At 40.0% G+C, this 14,595-nt stretch overlaps 1 protein-coding gene across 1 annotated transcript in view; it reads right to left on the bottom strand.

Moving 5' to 3' along the window:
* Nucleotides 1-14,595, bottom strand: part of csmd2 (CUB and Sushi multiple domains 2) — a 275,217-nt gene that overhangs the window by 164,163 nt on the left and 96,459 nt on the right. The window lies entirely within an intron of this gene.

The following is a 14,595-nucleotide window of genomic DNA, read 5'->3' as shown; positions in this document are numbered from 1 at the left end:
AGCCCTAACCAGGCCAAGGTTTGGAATTGAGAACTTGGCACAAAGAAAAAAAAGGATGAATATTGACAGAATATTAGAGCACAAAATGCATCATCAATTCCCTTTTAATGTGGTGCAGATAATGTGCTGCGGCGGCTTAATTTTTAAGGATTCTTTTTAAAAAATGGGTCACAAACTAGCTATATCTTAAAAACTATGCAGCAGAGATTCAAGACAGATCACTAACAAAGCTGTACTTATCCCATTAAAATGACAAAGCTTCCAGTTTGATAATATTTCAAGATTAAAAAAAAAAAAATCACAAAAGCATACATTTGTTAAACAAAGACGCCAGTAACCACGCAACCTGATAGGTAAGCGTGACAGTAAATACAGCTTTTAGAAGCATTAATGACATCAAATCTAACAGAAAAGCTAATACAGCATAGAAAACAGAAAGGCTTAGGGCACACTAATTACGGATTTTGGACAGTAAGCGTGCCATCAAGCACAAACTGTCGGATGGGGAAAAGATATACAACTCTCATAGGGTAGTGTAATATCTGCTTTAATGAACTGGGACAGAAAAGAACAAAAGGAAAAAGACTGGAAGAATCCCAAAGTGGAACTAAACCCTTTGCTAATTTGGCACCAGTTTATATACGACCAGCATCTACAGAAGCAAATGGCCACAGAGACCTCAGGGCTTTCAGAGTTCTTGGAGAATTACCATGTAGCACTACTGAACCACAGAGGCAGTCCGGATAGACAGGTGATAGACGTGAAAAACAGTTGTTACAATGAGTGACAGCCTAATAGTTGATATTTTATTCTCAAAATTCTGCCCAGATAGCAAAGTCTCACAGATAATGACTTCTAGGAAGAGGAGTTTGTTAAAGTCACAAAGTCCTTTTATGCAGCAAGAATCCATTATGCTTATTAATTTACTTTCAAAAAAAGGATAATAATCATAATTCTTACTGTAACTGTTAAAGCCCTCAAATGCCACAAGCTGTCAATAAGAAAAGAATCTGGGCTGACAAGTCTAAAGTAGAAAATCCATCAAATAAAGTGTCCATTAACAAGTGCAACACATTCATAATAAACTTAAATTAGCCATAAAAGCCCGAGGTGCCATTGTAGCTTTAAAAATTGCACCAAATAACAATGCCTTTCTTTCTTTTTGTCAACACTGAGAACATAGCTCATCGTCTATGGCAGCTAATTTTCCTCCTGCTCGTTGAGAATTTATTTTCTCTTTGACAGGAATCTCAGGCGTGTTACACTTACAGAAGTCTTTCAGAAATGATTTTTTTTTTAAGGTTTGCTACAATCTTGTAATCTCAAAAGTAAACTTCTTAATAATATTACAATTTCAAGCTGAAGTTAGAGTATCAGGTCAAGAACCTTTTAGACCCCAGCATGTTCTTACATTTGTACGTACTGTTTTAGAACCGTAGCTACAAAAAAACACCCAAACAAGTAACTTTGTGAAAAACAAAGAGTCAATACCCCCATTCCCTTACTAATGGCTTTTATAATAGCCAAAGAAAAGTCAGATTGCTCTCAAAGCAACACTGTTTATCTATTCTAATGGTGCCATTCATGGCACATTAAAAGGGGTAATTTTTCTTGTTGTTTTTGAAAAGAAAATACTAAATTATTGCTCTGAGTTAAAGCTCTATTAACAGCATGAAGGCTTTAAGCAAATGCACTTTGGATAAAACGAGAGGAAAAAAAGCACAAGCAAATTTGTCAAAGAACAGAATTCAAATAGAATACTTAAATTCCAGTATTATGAGGTACGGCATACTTCAGTTCAGCCATCATTTAATTTACGCTGAAAAGAGATTTCATAACCATGGAAATGAATCAAAAGGTTTCTTCACATATTGTAGGTAATTACCCTACAGCTGAGTGCACCGCCAACACTGGGACTAATTATGAATACAATGGATGTAATGCAAGAGAACCAACACCAATTTATACTGACCAAGTAATTTCACAACATGCCCTTCTTAGCTCCAGAAGAATGCCAGTAATAGCTGCCTTTGGATAACGTGCCCTTCATTTTCGTGCGCGTGATGCAGGAACTCGTCAGGATTGTAGGTCTTAAAACTTAATTAACCCTTCAGCTCTGGCACTGGTCACCAAGCAAACATACACAACACACAAGGGAATTAGGGCTGCCACGATTTGTCAACTAGTCACGATTACGTCGACTATCAAAATCGTCGACGACTGATTTAAGCTTTGTAAGATCCCAAAAGCAGGAATAAGTAGCAGGATTTAAGAGTGTAATAACGGACTGAAACAGAAGATGGCAGCACTGCATGTACAAGGATGCCAGCTGCCGTTAAACCCCGAAGAAGAAGAAGAAGAAGAAGAAGCAGCTGTGTCCCAGAATTCATAGCGCGGCCCAGCTTAGTTTCCAACAATGGCGGCAGCTAGTTAGTTTTAATATTACTCTTATTATTCTTTCTGGGTCACAAAATAAACGTTTAACATATTTTCAGGCGAGAATGTAGCTGTGTAAACCTCAAATATCGGCTCAGGTTATCAGGACACCACATATTTTCAAAAGCGCTCCGACGTTTTCGGAGATGTCTGTTACCCACTAGCTCGATAGCTAGCCGGGGGCTAGGTCACTAGCGTGGTGAGAACACCGGACTCCCGGCAAATTGTTTTCAAACCCACTGCCGTCTTTCGCTACTCAGGTTAAATATATGAGTCACTTAGATAAATTAAAAATGTTGTTGTTTGGCTTTTTTTTTTTGTTGTATTTTATTTGTTCCTGAGTAAATCGGTTTGTCTGAGATTAAAGTTATAGTTTTTACACAGCTGAATAAACGTCAAGCAGACAACTGATTATCAGAAGTGTGAGATGCTGGAGAATATACTCCGGTGTCCTGTTATATTTTAGATAGCAAGGAGTTTATTAAACTTCACCGAAACAATCTGCAAATTTCATTAAAATTTAATAAACTATCATCTTGTCTTTATTTTTAGTTAGCACCTTAAAAGCTTAAAGCTGTAAGCTAATGATAGTTATATAAGAGCAGATGCTGCTGGTGCAATAAGCTGTAGTTTTATGTCCAGTGGATGATGATCTGATTAGTCGACTAATCGCATAAATAATCGGTGACTAGTCGACTATCAAAATAATCGTTTGTGGCAGCCCTAAAGGGAATGAAGTTATTATTATTAAAGTTAAAACATATATATATATATATGCAATCCATTACATGTATCCCTATAAACCAATAGGTCATACTCCATTATGTCAGCAGCAGCATTAAGAGCAGTGCGAACAGGTCTCAGGTTATCCAGATGCAGGCCTGCAGCCGTGCCCACGTCCGTTGCCTTACCATGCCAACACTGTAAACTGATCACCAGTTGTTTATTAAAGCATATGCACAGGAAAAATGGCTGAATGTTTATACAAGCATTTTCATGTTGAGCCACAATATAGCCTCCACAGCTGGCCCTCTGTCAAAGGATCAGCTTTATCCCTGATCCATATCATCCATGCAAACAGCGCACTAATTAGCCATGCTAAGACAAATCACACTGTTTTTTCCTGGTTCACTGGCCACAGCACCTTCTGTAATCCTCTGTTATCACACAGTTGGGGAGGATAGTGCAGCTAATAATACTGTGATATTAGCAACACTGATCTGCAAGTGATAGAGCGAGACAGCGCTCGGCGTTAATTCTGTCTACACGAGGCCCCAGACCAGACTAATCCCTGTTTTAATTATTATTTTTTTCTTCCTTTGTACACTTCCCAACCCTCATCAATGTTCTCTAATCAGACCATCTAATTAAAAAACAGGAAGGGTGGCAAACAGGCACCCTCAGTGTCAAAAAAGACGGAAGGGTGTGATGTCAGTGGTAAATGAGCTGCACGTGTTGGCACGGGCGTAAAGCTGATCGCTTGTCCAACAAGACACCAGAGAGAGCAAACACCACCCTTGGCGTGTATGTGTGCATACGTCCGATTAAAAAGCCAACACCTAGAAAAGCAGATCACCTAAAGAATGAAACTGTTTTTGATGTTTGATGACTAAAAATTAAAAAATTCTGATGTTAAAAATGAACTTGCTTACAAACTCCTGCCACCCAGGGGCGCATTATATTAGAGCTTACTCGAGATAACGTTTATTTATTTATTTTGGATGTCTTTCTGTCACTGCTTCTGTCTCATCTCGTCTGTGAGGAGAGTGGGATTAAGAAAGATTGCAGTGCTGTGGGATCAATATGATCCAGACACCTCTCTGGCACTCTCCAAAAATCTCTACCAAGCAAAAAGCCACTTACAGAAGGAGTCTAGTGGATCATATAACCACTGTGCTGTTTGAGCTTTTACTTCACCTCTAAAAAGGAACAACTGCATTTGCAATGAGTTTATTTGGTTATTTAAAAAAACACATCCCTCTGCTTTAAATGGTTCATACCATACGCGCAACCATTCACACTGCTGTAGAATGAAAAACTTCAAAATCATGTCACCAGTTTTCCATGTACGGGTTCGACAGTGCAGCTTAGACTTTCCTACGGTGAATTTCAACACTGCCTGTCACCTTTTGCCTCCCCACGTTTATTGATGCAGTTGGGAAGAGTTTTTATGGAGGCTCACGGCCGTGCAGCCTGTAATTGCCGGTCAAGGCACGTTCACCAGAGTTCATAAAGGTTCCTCTGTAAATATATTCAGGTTGGCCTAATGTCACCTCATACAAAAAGACAGGCTCTGTCTGATGAATGGGAAGAGGACGGGTATTTCATTGCCACACAAACACACCCCACAGTAGCACCAGACGAGTGAATTCATACCGACTGTACAAACTCCGGCATACACACATGCAACCTGTCCTGCTGTCCCAAAGAAGATTAAGATATATTACACTCCAAACCACTGAGCATGCCCTTGCTTTATTTCACCTTGCAGGTTCCCTCATTTTCCTCTCCTGATCCTTCTTTTCTTCTTTCATTACCAGCCACTAATGCGAGCTTTCCAAGCCTAAAATGCAGGGATATTTAGCCATGAGTCTCAAATTGTGTAGAACAAGACCTTCACTATGTGAGTAATACTGTCCTCTGAGGTGAGAATGACTAAGCCTAAAAAGCTAGTGCATCAACTCAGGAGTCCAGAGTGGGTTAGCTTTAAAGCTACTTACTGTTATTTTTAGAGATTTTAGTCAAATGTACTGTTTTCAATTATGAAATTATAATAATAAATACTAAATACAAGCACTTATTCACAGACATAAGATCACTCCACTACTATCGACATTCGACACAATGGTGCTTAATTCAATGAAAGCAAGCAGAGTTGGTTAAAAAAAATATATAAACTATTAAGATACACATTATAAAATGCAGTTTTTTGCCTTTCTTGTTATCTATATTTCCATTTATGGAAAAACTGGGGATGTCACAAAGACAGAAGGGATGTGTTGCTGTTGAGCAATGACCCAGATCAGACAATGACATGTCCGTCCACTCTGGGGATGCTCAGGGACCAGATGTTCTGCTGTTACTGCATCAGGGTCACACTGCAAACAAAGATATTTTTTTTATTCCTCTTTCTTGTCATAGCAACAACCAATTATATGTTAAATAACTATAATAATTAATTTAATTGTATTAATGTTGATCAGATGCTAAGTTCTTACTAAGTTCTTTGTCCTTTTTCACTTGTGTCTGGTTTGGATGTTTAAATTTAGCTTAACAAATTACTAATCATATAGGTGTCTCTGAGTGGCCAGTAATACGATCACCTCATATAAACATCACTATAAGACAACAAGACCTTTTATGCTCAAGGGCTTTATCCTGAGCACAAATTCACAGTTTCAGACTAAATCCTGGACTACTTTCAAGCACTTGTGGAACATGCAGTGCAGCAGAACCATTTCAAGTGCATGTGTATGCAGTTACACACAGCATCAAACAATCGGGCCTAATGGAATGACTTTGCTGTACTCATCCTTGCAGTCCTGCTTTTACAATTTAAAATAAACTCCATTTTCCTCTGTGACAGACCACTGACTGCAGCACTTTTGGCCAATTGATTTCATACATTGCTTTCCTTCTAAGCCGCTCCTCTTCCCACTACTTCTTCCTTTTGTTTTATCGGAGCTAATTACTGTGATTGATTAATTGACCGAAGTGACACCCCTTACAGCTCTGTGACACCCAGTGCTGCACCAATCATACTTGGAGAAAGTTAAAGGAATAACAACCTTTTTCTAGGTTGTCCTGAGAAATTGCCGTTATTTTTATTTCACTTTTCCTTTTGTTAACTGCTTTAAAAAAAAGGAAGGGAGAGCAGAAATATACAGACTATGTGCCACCAGCAGAAATTCAAATTAATTCAACTTTATTTAAATAGTCCCAAATCACAACAACAGTCACCTCGAGGTGCTTTATATTGTGAGGTAAAGATCCTGCAATTAATGTCAAAACAGTGGAAAGAAAGAACTCTCTTTTAACTGGAGAAACATTCAGCAGAACCAGGGTTAGGGTTAACTGATCCTACACTAACTATATGCTTTATTTAAGAAAAAAAGGAAAAAATTAAGCCTGATCTTTTTAGGGAGGGTTTCTATCTCCCAGATCTGGCAGCTTGTTCCACAGAAGAGGTGCCTGATTGGGATTCATCTGTATGTTGCAGGTATGTGCTTATGGACCTCAAACATCAGGGTGCTCAGACGCCCAAGGGTACAAAACCCTGGCAGAGAACAATGGTGTTGACCAAAAGCCGTCAATATAAATTTCCATTCAACGTCTTTTGATCACACCACAACAAAAGAGCCTCTGAAGTAAACCATCCTTCTTAAGGTTATCTGCACTTGACCCAGGACGTGATTTAAGGGATCAAAGCAAGCTGTGGATGAAGATAAGATAAGATAAGATAAGATAAGATAAGATAAGATAACTCTTTATTGTCATTGCACAGTCATACATAGTACAGTAGTACAATGAAATTGGAAAAACTGTCCTACGTCGGCACTACATATAACACAACACGACACGATATGACACATCACAACGTAACAAACAACACAACACAGTATATTAACTTAGTATAAAAAAGAAGAATAAGTGTATGTGTATTGCACACTGTTATTATTGCACATTAATTATTATTGCACCTTGTTATAAATATAAATATTATTGTTATCGTTTTAAACATTGTTACCTCCCCCTAAAAAGTCCAGGGAGGTATCCAGTCAGGTCAGCTATTTACATTGATCAGGGCTATTGCCCTGTTGTAAAAGCTGTCCTTGAGTCTACTGATGAAGCATCAGTAGAAGCTGCAGATCAAACATGAGCGTAAAACAATTAGTTTCACAGGGGTGACAGATGATGAAAGACAGAAAACAAGAGCATCATTGTGGTTTTGACCATACTGATAGATGACCTTTCTCTGTTAATATAATTAGTTAAATAATTAGAAAGGAAGAAGGAAGACAGACGTGACTGTTAAGCAAAGACGATGAAAAGCTTCGGGGATTACAACTAAAAAACTGTCAAAAAAAAAAAAAACTTGGATTATTTCAAAAATATGTTTTGTTATTGTCATAAATGCACTACTGCAGTGATGCGGACAGTACTTTAGTATTCAAGTTCTCCCTTGAAGCCGCGATGGAAGAGGTGTTTATTAAAGTTATTTCTGAAATATTTTTGGCATAAATGAAATGATATATCTTTAAAAAGACATCCAGTCCATTTGGAGGCCCAGGGTGCCAGTGTTTGTAACTTAAATATGCCTCTGTGTACAAATTATAAGCCATTAGTGCATCTATGTGATTGCTAAAAGCAACATATTGGATCCCAACGGTGCAGTGCTTGGTAAAAACAACTAAAAAGACACCCAGTCAGGGCAGAGTGATCTGCCACATTACCTCCAACCTCTGTGTGCTCTCTGGTGTCACTGGGATGGGGGTGAGGTAACACATGGCTAGACATGCTTACACAGACACTGCTGCACCGGCTGCTCCGGTTTACATGGAATATTGACTAATAAGCTGCTGCACCTGCTGTTTTTAAACATAACACGGATGATCAATGACAATTAAAGCTGCATATTAGTCACCAATCTTCATGTGTGCTGAGGTGTAATTTTGACAGTGGAACGGAAATAGTCACCTTGAGAAAACACAGGTATGCACATGCAAGCCAGGGAGGTTGATAGAATCCATGGCTGAGCTTTTCTTTGTTTTGTTTTTTGTTAACCTTACTCTCTGCACTCAAACATACCCTCTCCTCTCCAGCTCTTAGCCTGAGCAATGTGACAGAGTGAGTAACACGGTGTAGAGTGCTGGGGTGAGCCAATCTGCAGCATGGCACCAGGTGTTGGAGATAATGTTCAGCTGGAGAATTTCTTGGCGGGTGGCACAAACTTCATCATAAATGCTGCTTTGATCAATGGCACGTTGCAGATTGAGTCCTCAACCAAGTGCTGCTGCTCATAAATCTGAACTCCGGCAAACTTTGAAGGCCCACAGTGGCGCGACTGGCAACAAGAGCTATTGATCCAATGGTCAAGCAAAGGCTAATAAGCAAAACTGTGCTTGAGTGTAGAAAGCTAAAAAAATAAATAAAAATACACAATGGGAGCTCAGACATTCAGGAACAAGCAGAGCTAAGATTTTGACAACTGGTAGGCAAAAAATAAAGTTTAAAGGCAGACACAGCTACGGTCTGGAGGTTAACAAAGAAACCATGTGTGTGTAAGATAGAAAGAAACTGAGATACAGCTGCTGCTAAATAAGAGGGCGTGACATTTGTAGACAGATAGCGCATCTTTTCATTGCCTCTGATGTGAGATCCTTGAGGTGTCAGGGCATCATAACCATTAGCCCTGAGGTATTTTTCATTTTAGTCCCATAAGCTTTTAAATGAAAAAGTTTACAAGAGTGCAGTTGTGGGACTTTAGTTATGCAGACAAGCCTTTCCAATAGAACATAAATCCACATCCAAAAGTGATGCATTATATATTACTTGTTACTTAATGCATGGCGTTAATTATTCCCTGGAGAAATGAATTTGTTAAACCACTGGTTACATTACTTTTGCATTACTCTGTAACTTGGTGTGAGATACATTGCCATATAGCCATTTAGCAGTATAAACCTCAGGCAACAGTCCCACACACTGACATAAATCCTGATCCTAATGAAGACAAAAAAAAAAAAATCTCCCCTTTGGTATTTAAATATTAACACAAAACTGACAGCAACGCTGAAAACCAGCCCAAAGAGCACTTAACGGGGCTCGGCAGCAATTCTACTGGAGAAGTGTGAATGCTGTAAAGCTATAAGCCTGACCATCACTACTGCTTTTGTTACCTGTTGAAGATCAGGCTCTTTCTACTTGGCTGAGCTCGGTATGCACGAAGCTGTTAAATCTCTCTTCTTTATTAGCCCAGGAAGTAGATCGTGTTCATCTGGACTTTACGTTTTTAGTGGGAGAAATGTTTTCATTTTTCAAGAAATGAGCTTTCTACATGTGACATTTTCTTACCATCATGATTAAGCACACATCAAGATGCTTTGTGTTAGCATGTGATGTTGCAGAAACTGTTTTGCAGCAGTTGCTTCTGTCCTGGGTGAAATTTGCACTTTGTGATCACATTCTTGTCCCTAGCAAAAAGCTGTGGACAGCTCTACCATCTTTCTACTCCGTCCACATGGTCAGTTAAGTGATTATAGCACAAGTGTGCAGAAAAAAGGCAAAGAGAAAAACAGTAAAAGCCAATAGTCAAAGGAGCTTGCAAAGAAAAGCGTCTGGACTTCTTTAATTTGCTTGAAGACCCACACCCAGTTTCACACCTTTCACACCTTGGCTCAGGCGATTAGAGGATCATCAGGGGGTCCTTTTGTCCCTCTGTGGGGGGTTACTCCCACTAGGTTTATATCTGGGACTCTCCACCATTTGACCTTAGAACTGAAGAAGCTTCTCGGATGAGAGGTGAAACGTCTTCAAGCAACTTAAAGAAGTCCAGACGCTTTCTTTGCAAGCTCCTTTGACTACGATGACCTGGATGACTGAGAACCTTCACAGACAGTAAAAGCCAATACTTTGAAACCTGTGTTTCAAAGGCAAATCTTTCCATATGGTACGGGTAGCAAGCTTAACTCTTGAAAACTTGCCATATCTATCACTTTCTACCCATTTTCCTGAGCTTACTTTTATCTTAGATGATCTGTACGCGGGATTTCCGATAACAGCCCCGGTTACTGGATTTCAGTTGACAAATTAGACCATTAAAATCAGCCATTAAAATGCCTTACAGTAACAACACAGTTACGAGACATAATGTCTGAGAAACAAAGACACTGAGACACTGAGAAGGAAAGTTGTACCAGTGTGACATGACCTGCCTAGCGATTTGGTGATTTATGGATAAAGCTCCGAAGCAAAACGTTTGCTTTACTACAGCAGCCGGTTTTGTGCAAAAACAGGGCCGAGCATAGGATAAGAAATGTATTTAACATTCACAATGAGAAAAAGCGCCCACTCAACCGTGACACAGTACACATATTTATGCAAAATGCCCCTCCATACGCTGCAAATGACCTGTATTCAGATGCTGGAAATCGCTGTCTGTGTGCCCAAATGTACATATAATTGTGTTTTAAAGCAAAGCATGAGTGCGTAATCACCTTTTCTTGCACTGTCAGTCAAACGCTTTTATAACATAAAAAAATAGCAGCTTTGCAGAGGAGTCCCAGTGGGAGGGTGTGACTAATGAATGTGTTTTCCTCATGGCGAACAGCAGTTGGCATGTTCATGACACATCTGCATACGGTAACAACTCTCACAGCTGTAATACAACATGCACATGACTGTATACAAAGCAGGAAAATGATCATCTTGAGTAAAAAAGCTGAGTTTAGGAAATCTCACGAGCCCTGACATGGAAAAAAAACAAGTTTTCCACTGTCTTTTATAGAAGGAGAAGAAAGAAGCATTTATCTCCACAAAAACGAAACACACTCATTTCTCTGGAAACAAAAGAAAAACAGCCCCCGGACTTAGAAAGCTTTTCCAAAGACCACTCATTCACTCACTCACTCACTCTCAGGTGAGTCAACCTAACAGCCAATCAATATATCCAGTGTTCTGCACTCCTCTCCGGCAACTCTTTATCTCTTTCTGCCTCTCTCGTACACACACGGACGCGCTCCCATCGCCAGGTTGGGACAGGTTGACACAAATCAGCACGCCGGGGATAATCCATAGGCTGGCTAAATGTCAGCGTCTCAATTCCATAAAGGCGTGGAGTTAAAACAGACACGAGAAAGCAGGAGGTTACCTAGAGGGATCAAAACTCAATGGGTTCTCAGATCTCCAAACAGGAAGAAATAAGTTGCATTTTCCCAGGGAGCAATGTGTTGTCAGAGATGGATGCATAAAGAAAGAAAAAAAATCACCTGGGAAACAGAAAGAGTTTGCAAAAGTTACCAAGATAGAAAAGAAAAAGATGATTTAAGTTTTTGTTTGGAAGCACTTTCTTTAAAATGGTGCAATCGCTTAACTGTGATGTGGCATTTTTTTTACATAATCTTTTTTTGTAGAACCGAGGGAATAAAGCCAATATTCAGACTTCTTTCAAGTACAGATTTAGGCACTTTATACTCTCTATTTACAGTATTCAAGCTGCTGTGGGAGTTCCTTTCAACATCTCAAGAGAGCACTGCTGGTAGATGAAAATGTATTATAGTGCTTTGAAAAACAATTGAGCACCTAAGAAAATTACAAGTCAAATAGCTGTGAGTTCCACTTAGTAGCTAGTGGGCAAATGAGGATCTGGCAATTGGTTAGCATCGGGCATTATTTACATTGCCTCAAAGTGGATGGTGATGGGGAAGAAAATCAATGTGGATGCAAACAGTGTAATAGCAGAGTAATGTGTTCCCCTGGGCAAGCAACAGTGAAGAAGTCCTGTCAGGGTACCGCTGAGCAGAGGCAGAATTCACCTAATTCACTTGCCATTTTTACCAGGCCTTTCCCGCTGCCACATTCAATCCACATGCACATCTCAGCTTGTGGAGCTGGTGTTCAGAGCTGTCTTTTTCTGCCGCCTCTTCAGAATGCTAATTCCGTGGAACCGCCAATTAAAGTGCAGGATGGTAGAGATCGCATCCTATCAAGATCACATTCAGATATTCACAGAGGTGACGTCCTTGTTGGTGAATGATGGTGTTAATTGTGATTCGTTCTCTCCCTTTACCAACACATATACAAACAAACGTGAGCGCAACAAAGAAACTCAGAACATGCAAGCTTGACTTGCTTTAGTTTAAAATGCCGTGGATCGATCTGGGAAGCATGGTTTTGACCACGATCTCTTGGCCCTTCTTTTTTGTGTCAGATCAATGAACCTGTCAGTCAGGTATCAATCAATAAAGTTCAGACAGATTCCCACATATTGAACAACGGCTGCAATCGGATAGAGGGAGACCGACATCACCCACTCAAGAACAAGAAAGCGTTCTAGTCATTTGCAAATACCAGTAATTTATAGTGATATATTTCTTAAAGCCAATGGAAAGCAATACAAGATTGAAAAATGTAAAAAAAACAAACAAAAACAAGTATTCTCATATTAGCGACATGACCCTTTGGAGCTAAACTGTAAACCATAAGATCTGAAATACAGAAACAGCTTTTAAGCTTAGCAGCTGTGTACACACCAGTGTGATGAAATCAGAGAGCGTATTTGCATGATGAGGAAGAGAGAGAGATCATCAACCGTCAAGCCCCACTGAGTTGAAGGTTCACTGATCCATTCATTCACTGAGAGCAGAAAGGCTTTAGGTCAGCGTCATCAAACAGCCAAGCCTGACCTCTCTAATTGGCCACCAGCTGAGTTTTCAATCCTTGCACCCATCTCTCAACCTTACGTCCACCCTCTTCTTCAAAGGTCCTGCCCTTCCTTTCACACGTCATCACTAGTGTCTGCTCATTCCTTTACTGCTGTACCATAGCATCCCTCTTTTGCCCTCACCAATCAGCCACAACATTAATAATAATCTTTGTCCTCTTCTTGGAGAGTTGTTGAGAAAGAAGCGTTGAGCTTCACACAAACACACGAGGTTACAACCCTCTTCTCAAATCATCCCTGAAAGAGTTTTTTTTGGCCAGGCACATTAAGGAAAACCACTGCCATGAGGATGCACAATGTTTAGGTTGGTGCCCAAGCTAAATTAAAATGAATTCCAAGACCAAAGGTTTACAAGCAGAACAACGCCCTGAGCATCACATCGCCTCCTACGGTTTATCTTCTTCTCATATTGTATCCTGCTGCTATCTTTTCCCTAAGTAAACCAGCACCCAGCTGCTCACATTATGTAGCAGAAAATGCAATTCATAAGACCGGGCCACATTCTTCCATAGTAATACTCGCTGTGATTCACTTCACTTTCTCCACATCCTTAGTACTCCCTGCTCACTACCTCGACACATTGGAGGTAAAGTGGGCTGATGAGTTTTTAAAAATGAGAAAAAATAGCCAAAACTTTTACAAATCAGTGGTACAGTATGTGGGTAACACTTAAGCTAGCGAAACAGGAGAAAAAAAGTGAAACAATAGATGCAAGCCAGCTTGTCTGCATCGTGTCCTCTGTCTCTTGTACTTCCTTTTCCTTCCAATGTGCATGATCAACTGTGACTTGCAGTATCCATCACTTGCCAAAGCCCTTCTGCCTCCTCTCTAGTGACTTACTCCCTTCTGCTCTTCCTTGTTCTTTAAGACAGCAAAGCCATGCTGCAGGTGCACTACCATAGACGCCACTGGCAACAACTGCCACAAAGATGACACAGCCAGTAGAGAACTGGGCGCTTCCCCATGACAACATAGAGCAAATCAAAGTCTAGGACAAGAAGCTGATGACATCGTAAAATATCCAAAAGAAGCACAGTCAGGCGGCGGTCTGTGGGAGCCCAGGAAGCGATCAGCTCTCCACTGGCCAAGCAAAGATTCAACGAGACTTTAATATCAGACTACTAGGCAGAATTTTTTCAGTTCTAAGACCGCTCAGAGTCAATCAAGTTCTTCTTGGGAAGTATTTTTGCTTAACTACTAAGCGAATGAGTGAAACCGACATGAGGTTTCCTGGGGCCTCTCACTCTGAGATGACTTCTCATATATTCTTTCTGAACCTGTTTCCCTTATCAACAGTCTTTTTTTCCCTCCTCTCTGTCTCTCAGAGCCTGTGTCTCAAGTGTTAAATAGCTTGTCCTTTCCTGCCAACTGCCTGTGGCTCTAACTCCAAAGTCTTCTGTCTTTCTTTTTTTTTATCTGAGCTGTCTGTCTCCGACACGATCCTGAAACTAAACCTGCATTTTTATATTATATCCGAGACAAAGGCAGCATGGCAGATTTTCCTGATGCATAAAAATGCATCTACCTGTATTCAACCAATATATAAATATATATTTGTTTTTAAAGCTAAGCTTGGCTATGTGTGGTCTCGGAAGGCACAAAACGCCGGTGTGTATGTGTGAAAGAATATATCTGTTTGCAACAAATCTTTAAGCGGCAGTGAAAATATATTAAAGTGTAGCTGAAAGTGTGAATGCTTTAGCGTGCATGACCGTTTG

This window comes from Aulonocara stuartgranti (assembly GCF_965226115.1).
Source record: "Aulonocara stuartgranti genome assembly, chromosome: 22".
Lineage (NCBI taxonomy): Eukaryota > Metazoa > Chordata > Actinopteri > Cichliformes > Cichlidae > Aulonocara > Aulonocara stuartgranti.
Note: the sequence above shows the minus strand (reverse complement) of the source record. Positions and strands in the feature narration are given on the sequence as shown.